General features: G+C 52.0%; 1 protein-coding gene across 1 annotated transcript in view; it reads left to right on the top strand.

Moving 5' to 3' along the window:
• The first annotated feature begins 2,332 nt into the window (after positions 1 to 2,332).
• The window catches only part of SHANK3 (SH3 and multiple ankyrin repeat domains 3), a 487,858-nt gene continuing 474,691 nt past the window's right edge, over positions 2,333 to 15,499 (top strand). The window contains exon 1 of the mRNA XM_081879612.1: positions 2,333 to 2,457. The gene's annotated coding sequence lies outside the window, so the exon portion shown is untranslated. The remainder of the gene's footprint in view (positions 2,458 to 15,499) is intronic.

The following is a 15,499-nucleotide window of genomic DNA, read 5'->3' as shown; positions in this document are numbered from 1 at the left end:
CCCCCCCATACATGGCTGTTTCCTTCTTTCTTTTTTAAAAAAGGCTTATTAGATAAAAGACCGGAAGCTTTTTTGCTAGGTCTAATGGGAAGGGAGATTAAAATAAAAGATCAGAATTTGTTTATGTATGCCAAAACCGCCGCAAGAACCCTAAAGGTAAAGGGACCCCTGACCATTAGGTCCAGTCGTGGCCGACTCTGGGGTTGCGGTGCTCATCTCGCTTTGCTGGCCAAGGGAGCCGGCATACAGCTTCCTGGTCATGTGGCCAGCAGGACTAAGCCGCTTCTGGTGAACCAGAGCAGCACACGGAAACGCCGTTTACCTTCCCGCCAGAGCAGTACCTATTTATCTACTTGCACTTTGACGTGCTTTCGAACTGCTAGGTTGGCAGGAGCAGGGACCGAGCAATGGGAGCTCACCCCGTTGTTGCGGTGATTCGAACCGCTGACCTTCTGATCTGCAAGTCCTAGGGTCTGTGGCCCCAAAATGGAAAACACAAGATATACCAACCATCCAGGAGTGGCAGGTGAAGATGACAGATTTTGCGGAACTTGACAAATTGACAGGGAGGATCTGGGACCAAGAGGACCAGAGATACAAGAACAATTGGAGTAATTCTATTGAATACCTAAAGGAGAACTGTAAAAACTTAAATACACCAGCAGGACTGGAATAATACCTTCAATGTAAAATAGTAGAGCTATAAGAGCAATATACACAATAAGAATGTGATAAATATACCAACTGAAGGGAGGGAGGGAAGTCAAGACTCGGCAGAGTCAAAGAGAATATATTGTGATGGTACGGATTGTTGGAAAAAGAATACTTAAAGAAAACAATAAAAATTTATGGGGGGGGGGGAGATAAAATTCCTAGAGAATTAATGGGCTGTCTGTGGGGAGAGGGGACATGTCTCCAGATTATATCATCCCGTAGCAAACTCATTCCCTGAGCTTAGAACGTTATTGCCTGGGTGGGGGCCAATAAATTGAATCTTGGAAAGCCGGAGGTGTGGGGTGTCTTCCAAGTTCTCAAGTCCAAGAGGTGGGGGTGACAGCTTGTTCTGGGTGGGCTTGCAGGCCCCTGGGAGGAGCAGGGCCAGAGCTTGGGGTGTCTCTTGGAGCCAACATTTTCACTTGAGGCCACAGTTACCCCAGTGGCCAGGAGTGCTGGTCTCCGCCTCTGGCTGGTTCACCACCTCCAGCCCCTTTTGGACAGAGATGAGAAGGCACCAAGTAAGCCTCCCTGGGGAGAGCATGCCGCAAACAGGGAGCCACCCCAGAAAAGGCCCTGTTCTCGTGTTACTGCCCCCTGGACCTCTCACAAACCACTTAGAGGGTCTTTCAACAATCTGGTGGAATCTGAGGGCTGGAAGAACTCGAAACGGGGTGTGATACACCAGTAGAAGTCAAGTACAACATTCCTTGTTTGCCTAGAGTGGACATGCAAAGGGGATGTTTGTTCCAGTCTTTTAAGAGGGAAAGTAAGAAGAAGCCAAAAATGAAGAACATGCGCATCTCTCTCTCTCTCTCTCCCTCTCTCTCTCTGTGTGTGTGTGTGTGTGTGAGAGAGAGAGAGAGAGAGAGATGTGCATGTTCTTTTTTGGCGATCACTCATAGCCAAGTAAGATTGTCTTCCATGAATATGTTCTTAACAGTGAGTCTGTAAGTGACTGTAGAGGCCAATTCTGGATCCACACGTCCTTCCACAGCGGGGACATAGTTTTCTGGGCAGGAGTTGATCCCGGTGTGGATTTGCCAAGCGTGCCTTCCTCTTAGCTTAGTTCTCTCTCTCTCTCTCTCTCTCTCTCTCTCTCTCTCTCTCTCTCTCTCTCTCTCACACACACACACACACACACACACACAGCGCTTCAGTGCAAAGATGGGCATTTCCCCGGCTGCCTTTTGTAGTTTGCTGAGTTAGATTAACAGGGATGTGTGGTGGTGGGAGATTTTATTTTTTTTGTGGGGGGCACAGTGCCAGCCAATTCCTCATCACCCTTCCTGCAGCAGCCACCCAAAGGGGCACCGGCTGAATGGGCAGTTTGATGGCCCCAGTGCCTTGGCAGCCGTCGCTGAAGCGTGGGAGGGGGATTCCTTTCCTTGCGTGCCTGTCCCCCCCCCCCCCCATCTACATTGAAAGGCCTTTTTTGTGCAAAGGGTGGGGGTGGATTCCAGCAGGCAGCTCCTAGGGAACAGCCAGCAGAGACTCTTTCCAGGGAGGGCCACCCTGATGGGCTCCAGCTTCCACTCTGGCCACTGCCAGCCCCCTCCCCCAGGAAGCCACCCGTTGGGAAGCCGGGCATGACTGAGCATGCAAGGCACCCATTCTGCCCTGCCGCAGCCCAGCGGTCCCTTCCTGATGCCAGGACATGCGCTGCCAGTTACCTTGAGGGACAGGCAACGTTCAAGGAGAAGCACAGGCCTGCCAGACCCTGATTGGGATCCTGCTGCCAAGGTAGGTGCTGCCACCCTCTGAGCTTCTGCCATCCCCTCAGGTGCCTTGGCATGACCTGCACCCTTGTGAACCATCTTCTAGCACAAACCCTGCTTCAAGTCCCAGCCAGGAAGGTTGGAGGAGGCCTGGCAGGGCTTCATCTGGGATGAATTCAGGCTTGAAGGTACAGCCTGTTCGGGATAAGGCTGAACTTGCTCTGAAGGAACAGAAGTGCTCTCGGGTGCCCAGGTGGCCTGCTTTTGCCCAGCTTTCACTTGTGTGCTAGCTGAGCCCCTTTCTGCAGGATGTGGATCAGGCCACAACAACACACGCCTCGGTCACCTCCGGGCTAGATTACTGCGATTTGCACTGCATCTACATCCCCTTGCATGTCCACTAAGGGAAAACAAGGCATGTTGTACTTGACTGCTATCTATGTATCACATCCCACAATAAATGTTTAAAATCATGCCTGGCCTGCAGTAAGTGGGTGGAGAAATCCTCTGGTGGGCACCCACCGAAGCTGACTGTTGGGAGACTCCAGATGGAAAACAGAAAGTCCAGCAGGGCTGGAGAAGTTTGCCTTGGCTGTGGGGTGTCTTCCTTTTGTCCCTGGGCCTGCCATGAAGCGAGATCTGGCGTTTGCCACTCAAAGGCTGCTGTGCCTTCTCTCTCTCTCTCTCTCTCTCTCTCTCTCTCTCCTCTAGTGTCTTGGAGAGCAGGAACAGACTGAAGGTTTAACTTGGCAAGGGAGATGAAAGGATGAGAAAAGCTTCACCCACATAAATTCTGTGTGTCAGGCTGCTGTTAAAGGCATGAGGACAGGACCAGGGAAAAGCTGGCAAGCTCTGTGCCCACTTGCTTGGTTGTGTGACTGTCAGCAGGAGTTGAGAACACTCTCTGCCACAAATTTGCCTTTTTGTTGTTGTTGTTTAGTCATTTAGTTATGGACCAGAACACGCCAGGCACTCCTGTCTTCCACTGCCTCCCGCAGTTTGGTCAGACTCATGTTTGTAGCTTCGAGAACACTGTCCCACCATCTCGTCCTCTGCCGTCCCCTTCTCCCTGTGCCCTCCATCTTTCCCAACATCAGGGTCTTCTCCAGGGAGTCTTCTCTTCTCATGAGGTGGCCAAAATCTTGGAGCCTCAGCTTCAGGATCTGTCCTTCCAGTGAGCACTCAGGGCTGGTTTCCTTCAGAATGGATAGGTTAGATCTCCTTGCAGTCCACAGGACTCTCAAGAGTCTTCTTGAATTTGTCTAATCCTCTTTTAAAGTTGGTGGTCATCACTGTATCAGTCCATTTTGATCAGTATAGTGGTACCTCAGGTTACAGACGCTTCAGCTTACAGACTCAGCTAACCCAGAAATATTACATCGAGTTAAGAACTTTGCTTCAGGCTGAGAACAGAAAGTGTGTGGCGGTGGCACAGCGGCAGTGGGGGGCCCTATTAGCTAAAGTGGTACCTCAGGTTAAGAACAGTTTCAGGTTAAGAACGGACCTCCAGAATGCATTAAGCTCTTAACCCGAGGTAGCACTGTATTGGCTCTTAGCTGAAGGTCGGTGGCTCTCTGGGGTTTCAGGACAGGCGACATTCCCAACCCCACCTGGAGATGCCAGGGATTGAACCTGGTACCTTCTGCATGCCAAGCAGGTGCACTGTCTCCCTGAGTTTACCCCTCTTCCCCTTGGATTTGCACCAGCCAGAGCCTATTGCCGTCAGTTCCCTGGAAGGGGGAAGGCAGCCTTTCCCAACCCGGTGCACCCCAAAGGTTTGGGACTACAACCCCCATCAGCCCCAACAAGCGTAGGCCAGTGTGAGCTGCAGTCTAAAACATCTGGAGGGCGCCTGGTTGGGGAAGGATGAGGTGTTCCTCTGAACATATGCAGAGTGCCTCCTCTCACTGCCAGCTTGCTCTCGCTTTGGGGGCCGTGGGAAAAGCTGAGTGCAGTTTTGTCACTCTGCTCTTTCTGTCAGCAAACGGGGGGGGGGGCAAGGCAGACCGGGAGAGGGGTTGGCGACCGGAGAGGGGAGCTCTCATTGGCAGCCCCCCCTGGGGATCAGCAAGGGCAGCCGTGAGGCGCTTAAGCCGGCTGCAGCGGGCGAGGGAGTCGGATTAAGGGATCTGGGAGGTGGCTGTGCTTGGCTGGCTCTCCCTTATTAAGTCTCATTTTTAATAAGTGTCCAGTCAAGGGAAACGACAGAAAGAGCGAATACGTGCTGGGGGTGAAGATGGGCAGGCTGGGTCCTCGGGGGTGGATTCTCTCTCTCTGTGTAGGGAAAAGCTCAGCCTTGCATCCGATGGGAAAGTCAAAAAACAGGAGGCACGGCTCAGAGGCAACCCTGTTGTGAAGCAAAGGCAACTCGGCTGGGTCATTTGGGTACCGTTGAAGCCCAGCAGAGACAGAGGCAGGGAGACCTATAGGAAGAGATGGAGGCAGGGAGACCTATAGGAAGGAAGTTGAGCAGTTGTGAGAGTGGTGTAGGAAAAACAACTTACTCCTTAACTTAAAGAAAACAAAAGAGATTATTGTGGACTTTAGGAAATGTAAATTGAATATTCAGCCACTGATTATTGAGGGGAAGTGCGTGGAACAGGTCTCAGTGTTTCGATTTCTGGGAATGGAGTTGAGAGATGATCTTTGCACCACGGCGCCAGATATGGTTAAGATGGCCTTCTGTAAAGCAGTAGATTCCTCCATAAACTCCCCATTGTGCTTGACAACACACCATCCCCGCAAGGTGGGCTTTAACTGATTCTCATTTTCCAGCTGGGAAACTGAATCTGGGAAATGGAGCCACTCGCTCAGGCCTCTGCAGCAGCCCCAAACCCAGCTTGCCTGGGCAGGGGGACCAAGGGTTGCTTGTCGGCCCTTGAGCTACACTGGCTGTCGTACATCTCCGAATCCTGGCGGGGCTTGCCTCTTAATTAATCCCTTTGGAAAGGGACCACCAAGCCCATCTTGACAGGGGCTCATTATTCCTAGAAGCACAGGAAGACGTTCTTCTTGTCAGCGAGAACTTGGTGAGACTTTCCTTTCTCCCTGGCTGCACAAAGTTCGCAAAGCGCCATGGCTGCGGCTGCATCGGAGAGCCTGCCACTGCTGGCTCCTGGAGGACAGATCCAGAGACAGTGGCCCCTTGGTTCTCAAACTTAATCTGTTCCAGAAGTCTGTTCCGAAACCAAAGCATTCCAAAACCGAGGCGCGCTTTCCCACGGAAAGTAATGCAAAACGGATTAATCCGTTCCAGACTTTTAAAAACAACCCCTAAAACAGCAATTGAACATGAATTTTACTATCTAATGAGACCATTGATCCATAAAATGAAAACAATAAACAATGTACAGTCACACCTCATGTTACGTTTGCTTCATGTTACGTTTTTTCAGGTTGCGTTCCGCAGTGACCCAGAAGTACCGGAAAGGGTTACTTCTGGGTTTTGCTGCTTGCGGTGTGCAGATATGCAAAATGATGCCATGTGCATGCACAGAAGCGGCGAATCGCAACCCACGTATGCGCAAATGCGCCCCTGTGGGTTGCATTCTTTTCATGTTGCGAACGGGCCTTCGGAACGGATCCCGTTCGCAACCAGAGGTACCACTATACTGCAGTCACACAATCAATCAGTAGCTGAACTGGGTTCCACCCAGTCACAAAAACGAAAAATAAGAGCCACAAATAAATAGCAAAAACAGACAGACCTCAACGTGGCACTCAAAACCGAAGTGTGGCATTCAAATCGGAAGTGAGCTCAAAACGGAGCAAGTTCAGCTTCCAAAAAATGTCCGCAAACCGGAACACTTAGTTCTGGGTTTGCAGTGTTTGGGTTCCAAGTTGTTTGAGTACCAAGGCGGTTGAGAACCAAGGTCCCACTGTACCTTGGAAGCAGCACCTGCAGCACTTTGATGTAAAAAGGAGAAGGATCAATGGGCAGGCCAGTCATTCCCCCCAGTTGGAGGGCTGATGAGAGGCTCACTTGCTTCCAGCAGGAAGCTGTCTTGAGGCAGAAGTGGCACTTGCACAGTTTTACAAAGTGGGGTTGCATGGCGTCAGATAAGGCCAGGGAGATTTGGGTCCAGAGCAGACCCTTTCCATATTCTTCTTCGGCCTGACCTACACCACAGGGGTCTTGTGTGGACAAAATGGGGGAACGGGCGTTTTGTACATGCCCCGTGGAGAAAGTTCAAGATGAAAAATGCAGTTCAAAATAAGATATGAAATTATTATCACCAAAAGTTTATTTAATATTTTACTTAAAAACAAAAAACCACCCAAATTAGGCAACTGCCACGGGCTTCCCCTTCCTTCCATCCTTCCTTTTGATTTAGGCAAAACAAACTTACAATAGCAGCAAAATCAGTCAGCATTTCAATAAGGATACCAGCAATGCATTTCAAAACATTATATCAACATTTCAGCAACGTCTTCGCAGCAATTAACTGAAAAGCATTTCCCCCCCCCATCCAACTGAAAGCGCTGCATAGATGTTAAAAATTAACTATAGGAAAACACCCAACACCAGTCACTTCAGTAATGGGAGTTTTCAAAATCTCAACTAACTGGTTTGGTCACTCACCTTATCTCTAGATTGCCCTCCATCCTGTGTGTCTGTGCCCATTCAATGCCACCCATTCTCAAAGTGTGCAATATTGAAATCTTATGCACCCGGGTATAAGGGTGTGCTCACATTATGCCCTTAGAACACAGAATTTGGCTAACCTGGAAGTGATCTAAGGATGCTTGTCCTCTACCAGGGATTTGAGATTTTCAGGTATATGCATCTTCCAGATGCATTACACGTCTGAGCAGAGGACAGCAGCAGCAGCAGCAAAAATTGCACAGAGGCATCCAGAACTCACTTTAAGCCAGCCTTCACCCCCTCGGTGCTCTCTGGATGTTTTGGGACTACAACTCCCATCAGCCCCTGCCAGCATCGGACGGCAAAGTCAGATTGAGGTTGAATCCTGACAAGACAGAAGTACTGTTTCTGGGGGACAAGAGGCGGGCGGGTGTGGAGGATTCCCTGGTCCTGAATGGGGTAACTGTGCCCCTGAAGGACCAGGTGCACAGCCTGGGAGTCATTCTGGACTCACAGCTGTCCATGGAGGCGCAGGTCAATTCTGTGTACAGGGCAGCTGTTTACCAGCTCCATCTGGTACGTAGGCTGAGACCCTATCTGCCTGCGGACTGTCTCGCCAGAGTGGTGCATGCTCTGGTTATCTCCCGCTTGGACTACTGCCATGCGCTCTACGTGGGGCTACCTTTGAAGGTGACTCGGAAACTACAACTAATCCAGAATGCGGCAGCTAGACTGGTGACTGGGGGCGGCCGCCGAGACCATATAACACCGGTCTTGAAAGACCTACATTGGCTCCCAGTACGTTTCCGAGCACAATTCAAAGTGTTGGTGCTGACCTTTAAAACCCTAAACGGCCTTGGTCCAGTATACCTGAAGGAGTGTCTCCACCCCCATCGTTCTGCCTGGATGCTGAGTTCCAGCGCCGAGGGCCTTCTGGTGGTTCCCTCATTGCGAGAAGCAAAGCTACAGGGAACCAGGCAGAGGGCCTTCTCGGTAGTGGCGCCCGCCCTGTGGAACGCCCTTCCAGCAGATGTCAAAGCGATAAACAACTACCTGACATTCAGAAGACATCTTAAGGCAGCCCTGTTCAGGGAAGTTTTTAACGTGTGATATTTTACTCTATTTTTGGTTTCCATGGAAGCCGCCCAGGGTGGCTGGGCAGGCCCAGCCAGATGGGCGGGGTATAAATAATAAATTATTATTATTATTATTATTATTATTATTATTATTATTATTATTATTATTTAACCCCACCCCTTCCGCAAGCAAGCAGATAAATGCACAGGAAATGTGTTGACTCAGCACCAGGGCTAATAGCACAGACTCCGCACACAGATGCAGGCATCATCCAGCCAGGCTTCCTTTTGCGCCACATTTTGCACTTTCCCAGCTCTGTGGGTTCCCTGTAGAGGGAAAGGGCTCAGATGCACAGCGCTGAAAGCTCGCGCACCTGTCAATCTGGTACCCTCCAGATGTTCCGCAACACAACTCTCGCTGGCCGCAAAAGGCCAAGCGGGAGTTGTAGTCCGAAAACATCTGGGTTGGTGCACCAGGTTGGCGCAGGCCAGTGTGCACACAGACACAAATTCTGTTGCCATGGCAGTGAGTCATGCCCAGCTGTGTGATTGGCACCTGCCAGAAAGTGTGAGTCAGGCTGAGGTGGAGGCTCCACAGCCGCCTTCTCACTCCCTTGCTGTGTGACTTTGCTTCTGCTCCGGGAGCAAGGCCGGCGGAATACATTTTTTGGTGCCGGGGATGAAACCCCCCCCCACACCCCCACACTCCGCACACATACTAATTAGCAGCAGACTCAATCTGCAGGGAGATTCTGGCACACGTACCTCATTGATATGAGCACCCTAAGCCCACAGTCACTGGAGGGATCTACATAAAGTGCATTGGGCTACCACTGCGCCTAAACTCTCTCTCTCTCCCACCTCCACAGCCAACTTCTCCAACCTGGTGCAGTTTCTGTGGCTTCAACATCAGCCTTTTTTTAAAAAAAAATCCACGAAGAGTTCTGCAGTGTGCTGGGCCTGGGGGTTAACCAGAGCAACGCAGTCCCATTCCGGTTCCAAATCCAAGGGTTCCGCGAGGAGTTAGTCTGACAGGGACAAGGCAGGACATGAAGCAGGAAACCAAGCAAGGTCAGGCACAGGGTCTCAGGCAGGTTCTGGATGCCGCCTGAGGCAAAAGATCCGGAGCAGACTGAGACTCCTCTGGTTCCAAGTCCAAACCTGAATCCCAGGCCATCACATGCAGAACCCAAAAACTTGTGCATTCTTCTGTAATCTTTTGGATGGCTTAATCAAAATATTTTCCTAATACTGTTGTACCTTGGAAATCGAACGGAAGACATTCCAGAAGTCCGTTCCACTTCCAAAATGTTCGAAAACCAAAGTGTGGCTTCTGATTGGCTGCAGGAAGCTTCTGCAGCCAATCAGAAGCCGTGGAAGCCCCATCAGACATTCGGCTTCCAAAAACAGATCGCAAACCGGAACAGTCACTCCCAGGTTTGCGGTGTTTGGGAGCCAAAATGTTCGAGAACTAAGCTGTTCGAAAACTAAGGTATGACTGTATGGGTTTTTAGAATATTCTAAGATTAAAAATAACAGCAACCCTGCAGCTCCATTCTTATGGATTTATTAAATCAGTAGCATTTCAGTCCATTCACAAACAAACTGATTAAGTAAATGAATTTCGATAGGGACAAATGCCAGGTTCTGCACTTAGGCAGGAAGAACCAGATGCACAAATATAGGATGGGGGACACCTGGCTCACTAGCAGGACATGTGAAAAGGATCCAGGGGTTTCGGTGGACCACAAGCTGAACATGAGTCAACCCTGTGATGCAGCAGCAAAAAAGGCCAATGCTATTCTAGGCTGCATCAACAGAAGTCTAGTGTCCAGGTCAAGGAAAGTCAAAGCAGCGCTCTATTTTGCCTCGGTCAGACCACATCTGGAATACAGTGGTGCCTCGCAAGACGAAATTAATTCATTCCGCAAGTTTTTTCTTCTTGCGAGTTTTTCGTCTTGCGAAGCACGGTTTCCCATAGGAATGCATTGAAAATCAATTAATGCCTTCCTATGGAGACCGCTTGCCAGGCTGGCGGTGCGGAGAAGGGCTTTTCTCCCCACCGCAAGCCTTCAGGACAGGTACGGGAACAGAGGGGAAGGCGCGCAGCGCTTCTCTTCTGTTCCCGGGGCTTGCGGTGGGAGGAGGGTTTTTCCTCCCCACGCCAACATTCAGAACAGCATTCTGAAAGTTGGCGGTGGGAAGGAAAACCCTCCTCCCACCGCAAGTCTTCAGGACAGCCATCCGAAGGCTGGCGCAGGGAGAAGGTCTCTCCGCCCCACCGCCAGCCTTCGGAGGAGGTCCGAGGACAGTGGGGAAGACGCGCTGCGCTTCCCCGCTGTCCCGGAGATTTCCCTATGGGTTTTTGTCTTGCGAAGGAAGCCCGTAGGGAAATTCGTTTTGCGAAGCGCTTCCAAAACGGAAAACCCTTTTGTCTAGCGGGTTTTCCGTCTTGCGAGGCGTTCGTCTTGCGGGGCACCACTGTACTCTGTCCAGTTCTGGGCACCACGATTTAAGAAGGATCTAAACTGCTGTGACATGGAAGATGGGGCAAGCTTTACTTTCTCCTGCTCTAGAGGGTAGGACTCGAACCCATGGCTTCAAGTCAAAAGAAAGGAGATTCAGACTAAAGCTTAGGAATAACTTTCTGGTGCTAAGAGCTGTTCAAGAGTGGAATGGTCTCCCTCGGGAGGTGGTGGGCTCTCCTTCCTTGGAGGTTTTTAAGCAGAGGTTGGATGGCCCTCTGTCATGGATGCTTGAGTTGAGATTCCTGCATTGCAGGGGGTTGGACTAGATGACCCTCAGGGTCCCTTCCAACTTTAAAGTTCTATGATTCTAATCCTAGAATCATAGAGTTGCAAGAGACCACCAGGGCCATCGAGTCCAACCCCCTGCCAAGCAGGAAACGCCATCAGAGCACTCCTGACATATGGTTGCCAAGCCTCTGCTTAAAGACCTCCAAAGAAGGAGACTCCACCACACTCCTTGGCAGCAAATTCCACTGTCGAACAGCTCTTACTGTCAGGAAGTTCCACCTAATGTTTAGGTGGAATCTTCTTTCTTGTAGTTTGGATCCATAGCTCCGTGTCCGCTTCTCTGGAGCAGCAGAAAACAAGTCCAACATTACCCAGTCTGGGCCCAGTAATGTTTGAAACTACTGAGGCAGCCACACCAGGCCTGCACAAATGCGTTCTTCCACACAAACCAGTGTGCTTTACACAGCTTGTTGTCTCTTCCACATGGATAAATGAGCTGTGAATCTTATAGATGTGTCCCTATAGAGTCTGATGGCCTGGGACTCGGGCTCGGAACCAGAGGAGTCTCAGTCCGTACTGGATCCTTTGCCTCAGGCAGCATCTGAACCTAGTCTGGGGCCTGATTCTGAAGAGCCCCAGTCTGCACAGGTTCCCCTGCTACAAGCACCAGCTGGGCCGAGTCAGGGGCCTGAGCCTGCCCTGGCTCCAGATGTGGGGATGACCTCGTTGCCTTCAGCTGGGCCATCACTTACAGCTGCTCCACTACCAGTTGGGTCAGGAGAGGCTGAGGCGGCCTCTGGGTCTAGTAACCCATTGACGTCTCCCGAGCTGCAGAGACTGAGGTCTGAGAGAAGGAGACACCTGAGTACTCGCAGGAGGAGTGCTCACCTTCGGGCGAGACAGGGAGGTGAGTTGCCAGGGGGTCAGGACCGGCCGTTACCCCGTCAGAGATAAAAGGCTGTCGGACCCTGCCTCAGGTTGCGGGAGCAATGTTGCTGTTTGCCAGAACCTGCGTGAGATCCTGTGCCTGACCTTGCCTGGTTTTCTGCCTTGGCCCTGCCTGCCTGACTCCTCACAGAATCCTTGGATTCAGGACAAGACCTGGACCGTGTTGCTTGGGTTAACCCCCGGGCCCAGCACATAGAGAATGGGCTTCTTCTGTACTGCTCAGTCCAATCTCACCCTACAAATCCTGTCTGAATCTTCATTGCGTGAGTTGACAGATGCAAGTTTATTTCTACATTATGGTGGGTGTAGAAGTGGTTATTTTGGGCCTCAGCTGCACTCCAGAATCTAGGTAAGCCCCGTACTGTTAAATGGTTGCAATGCTAAAAAGAATGGAGGTTCTGAGCATGTACAGACTGCTTTCCTCAATTGCATACAGAGTGCTTTTCCTGTGTTGGTGCTATGAAGGATATGGGGCTGTAGATCAGAGCAGGGATCTCTTAGAAGGGTTGGGGTCTAGCTCCACTTTCCTTCCTTTTTGGTACAGACACTGAGGGTTTTCCAGGCCAGTGGGGTTGGAGTGCAAGGCAGCCGACTATCAGAGACCAGTCTGAGGAGTACAACTCTGATGAGTGGAAGGAGCCTGCTCCTCTCCCTGCTTATGGCCAGGATCCTGAAACTCCATAGGAGTAGTGGGGTAGTGTTGATTTGGAACAGCGGTTTGCTGAGGGGCACAGTTCGGAAGGCAATAGTTGGGCGGAACTGGGAGGTGAACAGCAAGAAGAATGGGAGGAGAGTGAGCTAGCCGACTCTCTCTCACTGGAAGATGTGCAGTCTCTCACTCCCAAGGCTAGGAGCTTAGATAAGGTGGCTTCACAAAAGGCTCAATGCTTGAGAAATCAGGTGTCTAGGAGAGGAAAGGATGGAAGTGACTAGAGGGAAGTGGGTGGAATCCTAACTGGGTTCACCTGCACTCTGAGAATGGTCGCTTGTTCTTTTGCTGTGTTCATTAAACATTTCTGTTGCTAGTAAGAGACTGTTTTCTCTTTGTACTGCTTATCTACAGCCAAGTGGGGAGGAAGCCAAGCCCCCAAAGTCTGACATTGACAGGCACTAGGAGCCAGCAGCAGACCAAGGCGATCGAGCACCTGGGGTGGCGTGCATGCCCTGTGCCTAGGGGTGGGGCCAACCGTCTGCGGAGCAGGGCGAGTCAGGCAGGACACTCCGTGGGGCCTCAGAGGAGTCTGCCTGCCTCTTCCCACTCAGCCGCCCTACAGCTGAGGAGGAGGCAGCGGGCGGACCATTTGGGGCAGCACAGAGCCTGCGGGTGCCCAAGCCACTGCATCACTCCCGGGTGAGATGCATGGCTCGGGCGCGCTGCAGGCCCCACGTTGAGTGCCGCCCAGCATTTTGTCACCCCCCCCCAGTGGTGACACCCAGGGTGACCTGCCCCCACCGCACCCCCATTCCTCCACCCCTGGTGTGATGGCCTAGGGCTCGGGCTCGGGCTCGGAGCCAGAGGAGTCTCAGTCTGCACCAGATCCTTTGCCTCAGGTGGCAGCTGAACCAAGTCTGGGGCCTGATCCTGAAGAGTCCCAGTCTGCACAGGTTCCCCTGCAACAAGCACCAGCTGGGCCGAGTCAGGGGCCTGAGCCTGCCCTGGCTCCAGATGCGGGGATGACCTCGTTGCCTCCAGCTGGGCCATCACTTACAGCTGCTCCACTACCGGTTGGGTCAGGGGAGGCTGAGGCGGCCCCTGTCTTGGCCCTGTTGGACTGACTCCTCACGGAACCCTTGGATTTGGTACCAGACCTGGACCGTGTTGCTCGGGTCACCCCTGGGCCCAGCACACCTGCTATGAGCGATCCTTGACCCACTGCTGCCACCAACCTCTGTCTGCAGAGTGGTGGCCGCTTGCCTTCACAGGTCATCTCACCATGCAGCCTGACAACTCACCCTCAAAGGTGCCTGAGGGTCTTCTGCACATTGTACTATGGGGTGTTTCACACCATAGAGTCCAAGGCCCATGCCTCCCCCGCCTATGCACATGACGGACAGCTGCGTGTTGTCTGGCTGGATCCCTCTGTGGGACCTTCAAGGTTCTCAGGTGTGCAATGAGCAAAGGAAGTCTGAAGCCTTCCATCGGTCTCAGGTACTCATGGAAGGAATGGATTTGGGCACCCAAGGGTGGTCTCCCCTGGGAAAGTTACAGATAGGTAGCCGTGTTGGTCTGCCATAGTCAAAACAAAATAAAAAAATTCCTTCCAGTAGCACCTTAAAGACCAACTAAGTTAGTTCTTGGTATGAGCTTTCGTGTGCATGCACACTTCTTCAGATACAGAGAGGAGTGTGTGTGTGTGTGTGTGTGTGCCTGGCTATGCGCAACACACATGCACACGCACACAGAGATGGGAGATTGACTCGAGGAGCAGCCCGTTTTATCTTAAGCAAGGTCACCATGGAAACCACAAGCAGAGTGGGGAAGACTTGCCAAAATGAAGGCATGGGAGAGGCGGGGGGGGGGAGGCTAGGAGGAAGGAGCCCTCATGGGTGCCAAGCGGAAGAGGTAGCGCAGGCAAGGGCGAGGGTGCCCTCCAAGGTGGCGAGGGGGGAGCAGGAGAGCTGTGTTTCACGTGTGGCCATAGCTGGCAGGACATCCCTAGCTGGGGTTATGCACCTCTAGCCTCTGAGGCCACCTGGGCACCAAGCCTTGATGCTGGATCAAGTGGTCTGGGCATGCTGTGTGCCGGCTCCTTCAACGAGAGCCCAAGCACATCTGAAACCCACTGCCCAGAGATGGGAAATGCCCACAACGGTGCCCCTGTCTTTTCAGGATCCTAGCTCCTTTGTAAGGACTGAAAACAGCCCCTCAGCCCTGCGCAAGCTGTTCGCAGCTGCTTCAGGAAACGGTGTGTGTTTGTAACCATCCATCGCTGCTTCACCTGTTTCCCCGGGGAATGAGAGCCAACCTCGTCTGTTTGCTTTGAATCTTAGCTATGTGGGAACTGATTGGGGGCAGTGAGATCATGGGTGTTTGGCAATAGCTACTGGATCCACCAGGGATGCGGGTGGCGCTGTGGGTTAAACCACAGAGCCTAGGACTTGCCGATCAGAAGGTCGGCGGTTCGAATCCCTGCGACGGGGTGAGTTCCCGTTGCTTGGTCCCTGCTCCTGCCAACCTAGCAGTTTGAAAGCACCTCAGAGTGCAAGTAGATAAATAGGTACCGCTCCGGCGGGAAGGTAAATGGCGTTTCCGTGAGCTGTTCTGGTTCGCCAGAAGCAGCTTAGTCATGCTGGCCACATGACCCGGAAGCTGTACGCCGGCTCCCTCGGCCAATAAAGCGAGATGAGTGCTGCAACCCCAGAGTCGGCAATGACTGGACCTAATGGTCAGGGGTCCCTTTACCTTTACTGGACGCACCAGCCTTTTTTGCTGCCAGCAGGGATGCCCAAGAACCAGCATTTTAAGAGCCTGTGTGCTGTAGTGGATAGAGTTTTGGACTACTACAACCTGGGAGAGCTGGGTTCGAATCTGTGCTTGGCCATGAAACTCACTGGGTGACACCTTGGGCCAGCCACCATCTCCCAGCTGAACCTACCTTGCATGGTTGTGGAGATGATTAAAACCAGGGGGGAGGAGAACCCTGAGTGGCACCTTGAGCCCCTTGAAGGGAAGGGTTGGTAGGGCATAATTGCCACAGAGAA

Source organism: Podarcis erhardii (genome assembly GCF_964252035.2).
Source record: "Podarcis erhardii genome assembly, chromosome: 10".
Classification (NCBI taxonomy): domain Eukaryota; kingdom Metazoa; phylum Chordata; class Lepidosauria; order Squamata; family Lacertidae; genus Podarcis; species Podarcis erhardii.
Note: the sequence above shows the minus strand (reverse complement) of the source record. Positions and strands in the feature narration are given on the sequence as shown.